The sequence below is a fragment of the Heterocephalus glaber genome, unplaced genomic scaffold (assembly GCF_053883595.1).
Source record: "Heterocephalus glaber isolate CG9 unplaced genomic scaffold, H.glaber_assembly_v1.0 deba00001497, whole genome shotgun sequence".
Lineage (NCBI taxonomy): Eukaryota > Metazoa > Chordata > Mammalia > Rodentia > Bathyergidae > Heterocephalus > Heterocephalus glaber.
The window spans coordinates 13,562,771-13,577,322 of record NW_028258320.1 but is presented as its reverse complement, the minus strand read 5'-3'; the positions used below and the strand labels follow the sequence as shown (position 1 = coordinate 13,577,322).

Below are 14,552 nucleotides of genomic sequence, written 5' to 3'. Positions count from 1 at the left end.
AGCTCCCAACAATGTAGCTGACTTGCAGCTGCCTTTCCCAAAGGGCGACCTAAGGTGGGTTCACGTGGGCAGAGATACTATTCCCTTCAGTCCTGGGATGGCCAGAATTTTGGTGCTTGTCACCTCGTTATGCTGGCAGCCATGTGAATTCTATCCATGACAGGGTAAAGATCACAAAGCACCCACCTGAAACATAAACTCTCCTAGGGAGGCTGCAAGCTACTTATCTCACTTTCTCTCATATTTTAGCCCTGCATGGCAAGCATTATAAAGATTTATTTAGAGGACCATGATGATGTCTCAGTTATCCCTTTTTACTGGCACTGACCTCAAAACAAAGCAACTGTAGGCTGACGGGGCAGGAAGTTATTTAGAAATCTGAGCAGTTTTTATATACATGTTGGTGTTTGTCTGTGTCCTTCACCAAAAGGAAGCTTCCCAACAGCAAGGACTACTCTCTGCTGCATCTTCACTTCCTAGAAGAACCTGACACTTAGCAGATCCTTATTATTTGTTGAGCAGATAATGTTAAATGATTAGCATAGGAAGAACTTTTTTTAACATGCCTTCTCTTCTCACCTGAGATTCTTAGGAAGAAGAAACTTGTCTAATCCAAACACAGTCCACAGTAATTTACTTTCCAGTGAAGTCAGGCATGCTGGCCTCCTGAGAGGCCTAGACTTTTTGTTGGATTCCAGCCTTTCTCTACAAGATTGGTCAGAGAAAGCCAAGCTCTGGCATAAGTCACATTTACACACAGTTGGGTGAAGATCCTCCTATCTTTTTCTTACTTTTCTCCTATCAGATAATTCATTTCTTAAAGCATGTATTTTGGAAGAAAAATTCCAACATTAGGTTAGCCCTTCTATGCTGTCAAGAAAGCTCTCTTTATTTCTCTTTACCAGCAGCTCTCCTCCCTAGTGAGCACAGTCAAGGCAGTCATTAAAGAATAACAAGTTGTGCCTTTGGAATGGTGCTCAGGTTCTTCCAGCCTTTTCTACGATAGTGACTGCCACCCCTGACACTCGTTGGGGATTACTGGGCCATAGCAGCTGTATCCTCAGGCCTTTGCTGGGCTTTCGATGGCTTGTTTTGATCTGGGTAATCAAGTGTAATGATGACATATGTTTCAATAGGATTCTAGTGTCTAATATAATAAGGAAAATGGCTGGTTTTCCTTTTATTTTCTCATTATAATATGTTGTACTAAAAAGCCTCTGCCCTTACTGTGTCGTTACATTGAGCGGAAGTATGGTATATTTTCATATGCTAAAGATAATATCAAGGTTGAAAATTGAGCTCTCTGATTTATTCAGAGGTTGACTGTTACTGAATGCATTGAAATGAGTTACATAAGGCAGTGCAGCCAACAATTTATTTATGTGTCTTTTTTTAAACTTAGCTTGTCATAAATAAGTGCAAATAAATAGCTCTTATAGAATAGTTTGTATTCATTGCTTCAATGAAAACATTGTAAATAGGAAACATACGGTCTGTAGGCTCTCATCTTTTCTGAAAGCTACTGTTTTGCTTTACATAGCTCTGAATTTTTCAAGTTTTGGCAAGCAGGTGGATTTATTTTTTTTAAACAAATCTTTTGTTTGTTCAGATTTTGAACATTGATGGGCATTCACAGTGAGTCATGTTGAAAACTCCTACAGGACAGCTTGCATTCGCATCATTAGTAGAGGAATATCCTGACCCCCAGCAGTAAATGGAACCCAAACAGTGCTGTCCTGAGGACAGGGATTTGTTCAACTGTGAACCTCATGCCACAAGCACAGTGCGTAGCACATAGTGGGTGCACACTGAAGGTTTGATAAGGGCATCAGTGAGTGCCTGAGTCCAGCTAATCCTGCTCATTCTGTTAATCTCAACATGGACCGTGTACACTTGGTGCCTGATCTCAGGACACACACACACCCATTTATCTACCCCTCATCTCTTCCCTGTGCAAATGTGCTTGATGTAGACTGTGCCAGGCACTGTAGAGGTCAGGATGAAGGATCCAGTCCTCCCGGGGGAGGGGGGTGTCACACACCTGACTCAGCCCTGTCACGGGCGCACAGTGGGCTCTGCAGTGGGAAGTGCTGCCAGCTCCCTTCTCCATTTTCTTACATAAGGTATATGCATTTTCCATTGTTAAAACAAGATCAGGAAAGGTTTTATTCTTTTGTTTTATTTGTTTTTTTGTACCAGAGATCAAACTCAGGACCTTGTGCTTGTGAGGTAGGCACAGTGCCACTGAGCTAAATCCCCTGCCCAAGTCATCTTTTTTTTTTTTTTTTTGGTACCAGGGATCGAACTTGGGACCTTGTGCTTTCGAGGCAGGTGTGCCAGAACCACTGAGCTAAATCCCGGCCCCTCAAGTCATCATTTTAACAGAAGTAGAGGAGTTTGTTCTGTAATAGAAAATGTTCCTTCTTGTCACACCAAGCACCAAGGAAACAAAAATTATTAGGGTCATGTCATAAGGACTCAGAAGTCAAAAAAAGTCAGCTTGAAGAAGCTGGACAATATATTATAAAGATAATTCCAGTTGATTGAAATTCATCAAATGTTTAGATTCACAAGTACACAGTCATAGTGAAAACCAAACTAATTTAGCAGAAGAAAAGAGTCAGCTTGTTCATTGTCTTGAAAATTGGCAAATGAAAGTATTTATCTTGTCTGTCTTACATGAAATATACTACTAGGTAACCAAGCAGTACATGAAGGAAAGAGTGTATTACCTTATGTAATGTCCCCTATGAATTAATCGGTCTAGACATTGAACATCAACAGCTGCAAATGTCACAAAAAGAGCAATGTACATCCTGATCGAGAAGTGGGACTCAGGTCTGACCAGGCCTGGGCTGCCACCATGGATAAAGAGGATAAAGGAACGCTCTGCCATACATGATAAAGAGGATAAAGGAACACTCTGTGGGTCAGTCAGCGAAATCAGGCTCTGGAAACTCAGCAGGTCAGAGCATCCTGGTTTCATGAGCAAATTGGTTGTAAGGAAAAGAAAGAGCAGATAGCCAAAGATTAAATGAGACCAAAAAAAAATTTTTTTTTTAATTTAATGGATAGGACTATAGTAGTACCTGGTATGATTTGGTGATTAAAAACATAAGAAAATAAGAGTTTACTAAAAAAAATTCAGATATTTACTTAGGGTAAGTAAAGGAGAGGTGAATGGCAGGGACAAGTGGAAGATTTTATGTTTTGTGTACTTTTCTCTCTTATGTTTTGTTTGTGTTGTTTCTTAAGAAGCAATTTGTGTGTGTGTGTGTGTGTGTGTGTGTCTACTGGGGATCGAACTCAGGACCTTGCTCTTGCAAGGCAGGTGGCAGCACCACAGAGCCAAATCCCCAGCAAGAAGCAGCTCTCTTAAAATGGAAGATACCCTGTTGTGTTTGTCTTAACATCCTGTGATGCATGAGTTTTTGAAACTCTTAAAACTGGACAACTTTTTTTATTTATTGAGGTAGCATTATATCATTGGTGTTTCAGAGAGTTTTTCACCTTTACTGTTTCAAGTAAAAACGGGTACACAAGTATAGGGTGTAATGGCATCAACACCATGTCTGTCTTTGCAGAGCCATTTTTACATGAAGGAAATTTCCTAGAATCATACCCTCATGTGTTGAATCTACTTCACCAGAGAACAGACTTCCAGTTAGTGTTGCTTCCATTCTCAGCTTAGGGAAACACAACTGAGTTGTGTGTTAACAGAATGGAGATGAAATGAAGGATTTGGATGAGGAACTGCAGTACAGAATAGGGATGGAGTGAAGGGAAAAATACATCATTGAGGCAGAACAGATGCTTCAGCACGAGAACTTCTTGTTCATTTTCTGTTACCATCCAAGGTGGGAGCCAGGGGTTTCGCTCAGTGGTTCCACAGCCTGCCTGGCAAGCACAAGGTCCTGAGTTCAATCTCTGGTACCAAAAAAAAAAAAGATCCAAGGTGGAAGAAAACAATCCCAGCAGGTATGTATGCTTTTGTTTTGTTTTTTTGTACTGGGGATCGAACTCAGGACCTCGCACTTGTGAGGCAGGCAGCAGAACCACTGAGCTAAATCCCTGGCTACAGGTAGGTACTCTTAAGTGTGAATAGGAAATTGCCCTTTCCTCTTAGAATGAGGTGTCCTGAGCAGTTCTCAAATTTGCAGCAGATATTTAGGCAATAGAAACAGTGCTTACAGAACAGAAAATACATTAAAAATTAGATTTTAAGAATGGGAATGAAAAGGCTAGAATATCTTAAAATGTGCTGAAATGAGACTTTGCTGATTATTTATTGAAAAAACAGGCTTCCTTCTTACAGAGATGATTCTCTGTTTGTAGATCTGAAGTCCTACCCTGCGGTTTGCCCAGTCCCAGAACTTTTGCCCATGAAATTAAGAAAGTTAATAAGATTTTCCCTTCCAAAGCAAAGGATGCATTTGAGTTCCCTGACATCCTTCCACCCCTGCAGCTTTTCAGTTGCATCCAGTTAAAAATTTGCAGACCATAATGAATGTGTTTAGAGAGGAAGTAAAAGGAGTGGGGCCCGTGAATTTGTTTTAAACATTATTTTGTAAAAAAAAAAAGAAAAACTTATACAAATGCTTTTTGAAAAGGAAATCATCAGATTTTATTAATAATCTAGAGCTTTTAGAGTATTTTCTTTGAAATATCTCCCTGCCACCTTTTCATAAATCAAGTGTAAACTTTTTTTGACCTCATCACACATAATGAAATAGCCCCTGAAAGGTTAAACCATCTCAAAAGTGATTCCGTATCATCATCTCCATTCTCCTGCCAAATTATACAGGAAGTTTGTTTCTGTTCTCAAGCAGGGTAATTACAAGAAACAGAAACATAATTTACCATTTCAGTCTACTCCAAGCCACTGGTGCATAATCATACACTTCCGCCTAGTTGTATGTACCCCCTGTGAGTATCTGCGTTGTACTTTGATTTGTAAATGATGATTGCGGCATGATTGATTGCACTGTGGCATACTGAATTGATTTTTTTAAATGAACTTCAGCTATTACATGTCTATTTGAACTCCTGTTATCCATAGTTTGTGGTTGTGTTTAGTTGCAAACTAGTTGACAAAATAAACTTTCTTGGTGCCTTCTCATTAAATATGGGAAATGGAGTACTTCTGCACATCCTAACTAGAACAGTTAGGATCTCTAGAGCCTAGTTAGGCACACGACTGTTAAACACCCAACTAAACCATTCTAATCCTTGGAAAACTGAATGGAAATTCTTTAACAGTGACCACATAATCTAAAAGCTTATAGGGTAATACTGGGATATCGTATCTGATGGTGTGTTAATACTAATATGTTGTTATTGAAGTCTCAACTCTTCCTACAGCTGGGTTTTTAGAGTCAAACTAAACAGTGGCTTATTCAAGGGGCTTGGAGAAATGAACTGCCTACTACTAGCTGAAGGAGTCATTGATGTCTTAATACTGGTAGTGATGATTTTGGATGTTGTTTTCCTAATGGCTAATATCTATAGCCAATTGGGGTTTTATGATTCTTCTACCTTTAAGGGCTGGATGGCTGCACGACACCAAATCCATGGACAAACCAGCCAGTCACTTAGCCAAAGCCCTGTGTGTGTGCAGCTTGGCTTGGAAATGGGCTCAGTGGCTAGGCTGTGAGCACAGCCACTCACTGCCAGAGACATTTTACTTCAGATCTTGCTGGAAAACATTTGGGACATAAATAAAAAATAAGTGAAAAGGAAAGGAGAGTGGTTTGTCTAGATAACCTGAGGACTATATGTGCTTCTTAGCCTTACACTTTGAACAGTACTTGATCAGTGAGATCAGGCGGTGGGCTGTGCTTTGATTGGAGAAAGTTGACTCAAAGACTGACAGCTCCCTCCTGAAATGTACTTTGTTTGAAAACAAAGGAAAATTTTAAAGAGATTTGTACTTCAGTCTTACTGTGTGTTTGTGTTTGCTGTGTGAAAGCTCATCATCCAGAATTGGAATTACAGCATGTTTTGTCCTATTTTTGAAAATTACAGCTGTCATACACATGCACAGGATTTCGGGGGGCCCCTGGGAGAGCAAATGGAAAGGCAAGTTGCTCCTCCAGCCATCCTGTCTTCCAGGCCCTGTTTCTGAAGTCAGTGGCAGCACCCACAGTAGTGTAAAACCCCCCTCCCATTACCCCCAGGCTAGATTTTTTTTTTTTTGGTACCGGGGATCAAACTCAGGACCTTGCACTTGTGAGGCATGCTCCATGCCCCTGAGCTAAATCCCCGGCCCCGCCCCTGGTCTAGATTAGACCAGATACCTAGATAGTAGAATGAACTGTCTCAGTTGCCCTCCAGGATCTCACACCTATCAAAGTGAGCAGAAGAGCCTCCAGCTTTCCTTCCCGTGATGTACTTAGGGTGCCTTTAATTCCAGCAATTCAGCAGCAGGAGGGCAGAGCACAGGTGAAGCACTGTGGGCCGCTGCAGTCATTTGCTTGGACCAGATGCTTTAGTCAAAGTGCATTTAATGGAGAATTTGAAATCTTACGACTATTTAATGGTAAATTCTTATTGTCAGGTTTTGTAATTTAGATGTGAAAATTTTATCCAGGTTTCAACTTCAACAGTAAACAAGGGGGCAGCTATTCAAAGATGCACTTTTTTTCTTGGGCAGGAATGTTAGTGTGAGGGCCTGGGCTTAAATCCCAAGTAGCATCCCACAATGCTTTTTTGTTAGGTGTAAACTGAATGCTCAAGTTACTTTTTGAAATAGTTTTTCACATTGAATCTTGAATGTGGAGTTTTACCTATTTATGATAGGAAATAATTTTAAAATGCCTAATCTTAAAAAGCAAATTTGGCAGGGCTGGTTTTTTGAGACAGAGTCTAGGTGTGTAGTTCAGGCTGGTCCTGAACTCACTGTGTAGTCCTGGCTTGCCTCAAACTTTTGTGGGGATCCTCCTGCCTCAGCCTCTGGAGAGTTGGGATTGCAGTCACACCACCACACCCATCTTAAAAAGCAAATTTAATGTAGTCTGAACTGTGTAAAATCTGAAAAGGTCAATGAAGGAGGCATTACTCTCACATGTCTTATTTCTGTCGTGTTGAAAGCAGTGGCTCTGGTACTTCATTGTCATCCAGTGGAAATGCCTCCAAGTGACAGATTGGAGCTTTTTTTGGATTTGTGATAGGTAATTGGCTTCCTGGACAACTTGGTTACTTCTCAAAATTAGCTGTTAATTTCCTTAACACCGTGAGTTTGAGAAAAAGGTTAGTACTAGGCTACATCCCTATGCCTTTTTGAAACAGTATCTCATAAGTTACCCAGGCTGGACTCAAACTTTCGGGCCTTGTTTCAGCCTCCCAGAATACTGGGATTACCACCATGCATCATCATACCTAGTTGCAAATCTCACACCTATTTTTTTTAATTCTTTCTTTCCCTGAGTGGTGTTAGTTTGGGCATAAGTGATATCAACAGAGGGTAACGTCCCTCATTCCACCATGTTTCATCCTGCATCACAGGTGCCTTGTTTTCCTAACAAAGAAATTGATGAAATATCTATTTCATGATGGGTCATCTTCTTAGAAAAATAATTATCCTAATATATTGGACCAGGACCTTGCTTGTGGTGACATACGACCCACCAACAAATACCTGTGAGCTGCTTGTTTAACTCAGTAAATCCTTTGTGAAGTAGGTCACAGCGCTCTCTTCACCAACAGCCATCCCTTGCCTCAACCTTTAGTGACTCAGTTTCCCCAATTCTGCCACCCCCCCCAAGCATGTAGCAGTAGAGTTAATGCTGTTCCCCCCTTTAATACTCAGACTCAAATATTGTCTGCAAGGCCCTTCCCTTATTTGCACAATGGGCCATGATTTGTGTGACTCCCTAGCAAAAGGCTTGAACCAGTGGTACAGACAGGTCTAATCACTTTTATCAGCCTATTACTAACAATAGACCCACCCAGTGGGACAGTCCTGAATGTACTAACGGTGGTTCAAGTTGGTGGGGGTGTGTAAATGTCACCCACAGTACATCTGATACCAGGCTGGCTGAAATAGGCAAGAGTTTGAGGTTGGGTGAGGCAGGCATTGGTAGTTTTTTTTTAAATCCCCCAAATGATTTTCATAGGTAGCCAGAGTTGCAAATCATGGGCTAGATTGGAAGATAGGAAAAGGAAGAGAAGAGAGCTCATTCTCACTGAATTAGGTAACAGTTATGAAAGTACCACTTTCCTGTCTTTGGGTGTGGTTGTGTTGCAGGGGTTTGTCTCTGGCCCTCAGCCAGCTTCCACGAAGTAGGTGCCACAGAGTCCCCCTCCCTTTCCTGCCCCCAGTGTCCTACTTCCAAGTTCATCTTGTGTCTAAACACTTACCTTTTCCCTGGGGGGCTGCCATACAAATTGACCAGCCCTTCAAGGGAGTCCATGATCCCCACAAAGCTGCCGAAAATGCCCAGTGACCCTCGGTGTGGCCTGTAAGCTCTTCCACACCGCACGGCAGCACCCAGGGGCTGGGGCTGAGATTGCTCACTATCTGCAGGGAAGAGATGAGGGGTACCATTCTGAGTGGTACCATTCTTGGAGGGATGGAGATCATTCAGTAAGAAAGACAGTGGCCCCCTTCACAGATTACCACTGAATGTCTGCAGGGGAGCCTGTGGGGTCTTTGAGAGGAGACATCTAAGATCAGGGTGACCAGCCGTCCTTCCCCACAGACCTGCTGTCTCCACTCTGCGTCTTACCGGCTCGGGCCACTTTCCCAAGGGACACACTTTAGTCTTCTAGAACATGTAGGTCTGTGACACATGTGTCTCTGGATGGCTGGGATTTTGCTGTAGCTCCAGCAGCCATTGTCTCTGTGGTCTGTCGGGTTGCTGTTCCCCCAGGCCAGGCCTTGAAGTGAAGGACTTCAAGGCCAGAGGGAGTGTGGGACACACAATTATGCTTGATGGGAACTTTGAGTAGCTGGGTTTTTAAGACCCTTCTTGAGGCAGAATTTGTTTTCCATGGTAGCTTCCTTTAATTAAATTTATATTTGGGTGGTTAGCTGGTGTGGGGGGGTGGGGCATAGATGGGGGAGAACTTCTGTCCCAGGCAGTGGCGTGGTTTCAGGCTCCTCAGCCAAAAGCAGGAAAAGCAGGGTGGCTCTTTCCAATATGACTCTGTAGATCAGTTTGTTCCCTTCCTTCTGTGCAGTTTTTTTCTTTCCTGTGTGTAAGAGGTATTTAGTTACCCAGATGAGATCACCTGGAGATTTCATTCTCTCAATATGCTGAGTAATAATAATAGCTAACATAGGATTACAGTATTGTGACAAGCAGTATTTGCCTTTGTATTAATCCATTTAATTCTCATAGCAACTGTAAGAGATAAGTATAATTATTATATGCATGTTGTGGGTGAGGGTTCTGAAGCACAGAGAGGTTAAATAAATTGCCCAGGGTCACAGGGCTGATGCATGCCCAAAGTGTGCTCTGTGGACTCCACAGGGTCATAACTATTTCCCTTCTTTCTCTTATGAGTATACAGTGGAGTTTCCCTGAAATTTCCTGTCCTCTGATATCCCAATAGATTGAGTATAAAAACAAGTGTGAGAATCTGGCTATCTTCTCTTAAGCCAGAAGTTGAAGAGATTTGCAAAAATGTAAATCAATTCCTCTCTTCTCATTTTTTACTTACATTTTAGAAAATATGGGGTGTTCTCATACAAAACTATGGTAACACATAGTGGGTTTATTGGTATTTTAAAATGAATTAATATGTGTCATTTCTTTGTAAACTCAATAAATGTAGCCCTTATATGCAAAAGCTCTTCAGAGTCTCAAAGTAAATACAAGTAAATTTTTAGAAGATGAAGACCAAAATGTTGAAGAGCCACTGATTTACCAACTCTTGACATTTAAGCATGGTTCACAGTATAGGAACCTTGGCCCCAACCCAGACCCACCAAATGAGAATCTTTATTATAGCAAGAGGTGATTTGTTGGCCTGATGAAGGTTGAGAAGCACAGGCATAGGACATATGGCAGAGATTCAGCAGCTACTCAGTGATTTCTAGAGTAACTTTCAGTCCGTAGGGATTTGGAGAGCCCATTCTTCAGTTGTCCAGGATCATGGAGCTGGGCAAGATGGCACCCATTTGAGATCCTTCACTCCCACCATCTAGCCAGTGGCCCCCCTGCTTCACAGAGAGTTTTCCCACTTCCTCATCAAAACAAGCAGCTGCAGAGCAGAGTTGCCAGCAGTGGTCCTCAAACTCAAGTCTTTCAGAATCGCCAGGGTTGCTTGTTAAAGCACAGATGCTGGGCCTCCCCTCGCCGATTGCGATCCAACAGGTCTGAGATAAGGTCTGAGAATTTGTAGCTCTAGCAGGTTGCCAGGTGATCTGTTGCTGATGTTCTGGGGAACCACACTTTCGGACCTTGAGAATCAGTTATTTACAGATATTCCTCATTTAACAACCTACCTGGTTAATGACTATTCAGACTTATTACTCATCTTTTTTTTTTTACAGTACTGTACATCTTGTTTATAGAACTTCAGTGTCTTTTTGGGGAGAACAGTACACCTGGTTTATACAGTATTGTAATTTTTGCTGATCGCACTGTACAGCACAGTACTATAGTTTTATGTTGTTATCCATTGAAGTACCACATGTAAGAATTATGCAAATAAAAAAAAGAATTATGCAAATAAAAGGGAAATCATCAAGTTGGGCTTTCCTTTGACCATTTCTTTGTTCTGAATATTGTACATACTATATACAATTCCTCTTAACGAACAGACCCCAGTTGTTAAATGAGTAATGTCTCTATTCTGGTGTGACATAGTTATAGAATTAGAGAAATGTCTCAGATATCTGAAGTTTCAAAACCAATCCCTCAATAAAATATCTAAAATTTTTCAGTTTTTATTTTTGCCAGGATCTTTTAATAAATAGCAAACATAAGGTTTTTCAGGTTGGTCACAGGTCGTTTAGAACACTGCTATTTTCTTTAAACAATGTGAGAGCTAGGGTTCAGCTTCCTTCAGCACTAATTGCTGAATCACCACACAATTTAAACAAGGAGACATAGCCTGTCAAGCTCATCTGTCAGTATCTAGACTGCCAACATGCCATTCACCCACTTGGTCACAGTGCTGCTCCCCCAGAAACCAGTCCCAGGTGAGCGTAGGCCACTTCATAGCCATCTCCATGGTTCAAGTCATCAGATTTCCTCTGCTCAAGAGCCGCCATAAATCCCTGGCCTGGTGTCTCTGTTCCCAGGTTTGTAAGCCCAGTGCTGTCTACTGATGTGGCCTTTTTAGTAGGGTTGCTGAGCTAAACAAGTGTCTGATGAAAGGTGTGTGATCCTTGAAGATTATCTTCCCCCAAAAGCAGCTGGTGACCTTGAACTCACATAATCTAGACAGATGGGAGTTGAGACCGAGTAACTAGACAAAGTTTACACTTGTGTTTGAGGATATTCATATGGTTTGGTTTCAGGTGGTAGAAGATGGAGTTGTGCAAGGATGAAATGTAGCCATCTTCATACGGGGGAGACCATATCCATATCCACACCCTTGCCTGAGGACATTATTCCATTCATGGTCTACTCTGCAATCTTGAATCACCACTCATTTAAAAGGAAAGAATTTTCCTATAAATGAGGGTTTGCCTTGCAGTTATTATACCAGGAGTTAGATTAATTTGGGAATTTGGGTCTACAAAAACAAATCTTGAACTTGTCTTTCCTTCTTTGTCATAATGGATCTGTCTATGTGAAGACAACTCTTTACCACTTTTTCTCTTCTTGGGAGGGAGTTAACCATTCAAACTTGGGGTATCAGGGATAGTTAATATGAGAATTGACAAGGTCAACCTGAACAGAACCAAGGTACACTTGGGTCCCCTACAGTACAACCCAGAAAGGCTTGCTTTTGTGGACATCATGTTCTTCTCTCCTCTTCAGGTAAACCCCTTGATGAAGTGTGTGGCCCCATATACCACCACCCACACCTTACTGTCCCCGCAGAGGAGGAAGCCAGTCTCTGCTGGATCGCGATAGCTGACGTGGGTTTATGGGCCACTCAGTTTTTCATGTCAAGGCCCCTATTCACAAGTTAGTGCTGTTCTCCAGCACCTCTGGCTCACCAGCGATTAATTATACTGCAGCTACTGTGATATATTCTCCATACATCACTCTTTTTCATCTGAAACAGCCAGATTTCCCCAGTTGAGGTTTTCTGGTTGAAAGTGTCCTTAGTTGAGGAGAGGTGTCAGAGCACCATGGGAATCTATTCACCAGGGGTGTATTGTACTTGTTTCAGATGCTTCAGGATAATACATCGGCATCCAAGATAAGTGCTTTTTATTTCCCTGCATCTTAGATCAATTATTTGGAGTCTTTTTGGTAAGTTAAATTTAAGAGCTGTAACTTAAACCACCACATCTCTATAATTACTCAATAAGTAAAATGTTCTTACCAAAAGTTACTGTGTCAATGGGCTGTATCTGTAATTATGCTTTGAAAAGCCTAGGGAAAGTAGGAAGAACCAAAAAGTGCCAAGAAGTTTCTTATTTAAAAACCCTATTCTTTTGCTGGTTCTGCTGCTGACATTTGCACTCTGCCCACCATCTCGAACCCCACCCCCAGTGCACCGCAGAGAAGACCTGACAGGTGCTTCCTTTCTAATCTCTAGATTAACAAATGACAGGTGGTTTCACTTCACAGTGAGGCCTGAGAAATTGAGCTGTGGTCCTTCTGGTTGTGCTGGTGGATTGCTCTTATACCCAAAATGCCCTCCTTTGGAAGGGCATTCTGTGGACTTCCAGATGGCTCTTGGCAGAAGCGTCCTTTCCTCCCACTGATTGTGAGACTGAGAAGAGAAACTCTCTGTAGGCCAAGCAACGGTCCCTTTAGATGGTGGCCTTGTGTGGTCTGCAATGTTGGGACTTGAGCCATGAAAAGCCACCGGATGTGTTCTGCTTGGAGGTCAGATTTCCAGCTTTCCCCAGCACCCCGGAAAGTATCCTCTGCCACCACATGTTGGCATTTCCCTCTCCCGGCCTTTGCTTACCCGGGTGGCTGCTGCGGAAGACCAGTGAGCTCAGCTTGCTCACACTCATCAGGGCTTGTCATGCTGGTCATCATGCCAGTATCAGTCACAGGCTGCAGTCCAAGGAAATGTCCCAGGAGACAGCCACTGAATATGGCAGGAGTAGCCAGCTCTGAAATGTGCATGCCTACATGGTGCCCAAGACCCAGGTTGCCTGCTAGCTTGAGTGGCCTTCCCCATTTATGCCCAGACCCTGACAAGGCACATCTGTGTCACCAGATAGAACTGGTACCTGTGTGGTACCAAAACAGCTGGATAAAACAGGGTTTTCTGGATTTCTGGGTGCTTCCTTTCTGTCTTGAATAGGGACTCTGGGAAGGGCAAACAGAACAAAGAACATGTGCTTCCTGGGTGAGGTCGCCTCATGGTGGGGACCGCACAGACCACCTTCTCAACCCTTCATTTTGTACAGAATCTTTCTGCCAGGCTGAGAGAGGGAGGAGGGGTTTCCATCTACTGGGGTTCAGGTAAGAACCGGTGAAGGCCTGAGGATTTCCACAGTCGCTGCAGGGGACTTTTAATTGTGGGATCTCCTGGACAAAGAGGGAGAGTTCTTGTCCATGCCGCTGTGGTTCTGTTCCCCAGGAGCACAGAGCTGGGGTGCCAGCTGAGTACATTTCTCAGCATGTGCCAAGCACTTAGAAGGCAGGTGACAGATGTGACAATTACCCGTGTTCTGAGGGTTGGGTTGCCTTCGTACTCTGGCAGCAGAGAGGTCTTCCTTCCCTCTGTTGACAGGACACGACAGGGCTGGCTCTGGCACAGCACAGCGGCCATCTATGTTAGGATTCCTGATGCTGCTATAGAGAGCCTCTGCCTGTAGCTGGGTGTCGTGTCGTCAGTGGTTTGACTATAAAATATGGTGGTGCTTGTTTGCATTTAATCAAATACTTTGCAGTTAAACATGAATTAAAGAGACAAGTCAAAAGACTTCAGGGAAAGCTCGTGTTGAATCCATGCCTATTCTTTATAATAGCATTCAGATTAAAGCCATGAAGATGCAAAATGCTGTGATTATACCCCTACAGTGTTCAGGTTGGATTTCTTGTTCTATCTTTCTGCATTATTCTCAGTGATTTTGAGAGGCAGGAAAATGCATCCGAGGCTGATTTCTCCTGGTGACACAAAAAGTAAAATTGAGAAAATTCTTGAGGATGCAGCCATTTTGGAAATGTAGATAAAGAAGAAAAATGCTGAAGATTTGGGTGGTTGGTGTACGGTGCAGCATGATTTTGTAATTGCTGCCACCTACTGTATGTGGTTGATGTTTGTTTAAATTTAGGAAGTTCATGAAGGTGAGGCTGTTGAAATAGATAATTAGAGCAAGGTAGACATCATTAGCTTACAGCATTTCTTCTCTACTCTGTAAGTGGCTCTTAATTTACCAAGACAGCCACCAGCTTTCATTCATTTCCTTCAAGTGGATTTAATTTTCCTCATTTCAAAGTTTCTTTGCCAAGGAACCTTCA

General features: G+C 42.5%; 1 protein-coding gene across 7 annotated transcripts in view; it reads left to right on the top strand.

The window, feature by feature from the left end:
- Kat6b (lysine acetyltransferase 6B) overlaps positions 1-14,552 on the top strand; it is a 186,924-nt gene that overhangs the window by 159,379 nt on the left and 12,993 nt on the right. The window lies entirely within an intron of this gene.